Here is a 1,144-nt window from a genome sequence, read left to right as displayed (position 1 = left end):
GGGAACAGGGAGAGTTCCTCCGGCCGAGGCCTCCTCCGAATCCCCCTGGGGTTGGTCCCCTGAGACCCCTGGCTCCTGGGGAGAGCGTCCAATCCCCCGGGGCCCTTGCCGACGGCGAGCCCTGGCCCAGTAGCGGACGCACAAACACGGCTTCACCACGATGCAAGGAAGGAACAATTTTGTCTTGTTGCTGTCGTTTAAAAACAAAACCATGGAACAAATCAATCCTGCTGTTTCTGTTGACGCGTCACATGTTCCCCACCACCACCACCACCACCACCACCACCACCACACACACACACACACACACTTTGCTTTTCTGTTTTTTTTTTTCCTGAAATGCAATAATTCTTTGGCAACACTTTATCACAACCTTAATTTAAAAATAAAAATAAAATCAATCCAGGTTTATATACACTATGTGAATGAGCAGGGAGAGCCGGGCAGCCTGTCTGAGGTCCCATGCACAGGGAAGGAGGTTAAGGCAGAACGGGCCTGGGGACAGGAGGGTCACGGGGGGAGGCGGGAGGCGGGCGCGCAGGCAGGCAGCAGGAGAAGGGGAGCTGGGGTTTAGTGCAAACCTTCTCGAGGTTCGTGTTAAAGTGTTGCCTACAAGTCCTGTCCCCCTCCCCCCCTTCTAACTTAATGTCGTCAGCAGATGAAGGGGTGGTATCTGTGTTCCCCAAATGCAGCTGCCCACCAGGCCCTGCCAGGACGAGTCAGGCCCTGGGCCTGCGGAGAGGCTTCAGCCGGGGAGTCGCTTTGACTGGTTTTATTGCTGAGGGGCCCCAGGAAGGGAGGAGGGGGAGGTCCTGAGGTCGCACCTGGGGAAACGTTCCCCCGAAATGCCCCCCTCTGCTCCCCTCCCCCTTGCTGGGGAGCCTGTCACTCCTCCCTCCCTGGAGCAGATGGTGATTCCAAAATAGCTCACCCTGTGATTTTTCAGGTGTGAAATAGGCCAGGCTGAGGCTGGGAGGGGCAAGAGTAGTCAGCCAAGGCTGGGCTCCAGCTCCCGCCTGGGGGACAGATGAAGCGGGGGTCCCTGTCCCGGTGGGCCTGAGACATCTGAGGAGGGGGAGAGGGGGACTTTTTTAAAGCCACCTTCTATGAAAACTTCCTTTTTTTTTTTTTTTTTTTTTTTTAA

The sequence above is a fragment of the Sarcophilus harrisii genome, chromosome 1, assembly GCF_902635505.1.
Source record: "Sarcophilus harrisii chromosome 1, mSarHar1.11, whole genome shotgun sequence".
Classification (NCBI taxonomy): domain Eukaryota; kingdom Metazoa; phylum Chordata; class Mammalia; order Dasyuromorphia; family Dasyuridae; genus Sarcophilus; species Sarcophilus harrisii.
The sequence above is the reverse complement of the archived record's forward strand: the minus strand, read 5'-3'. Positions refer to the sequence as shown.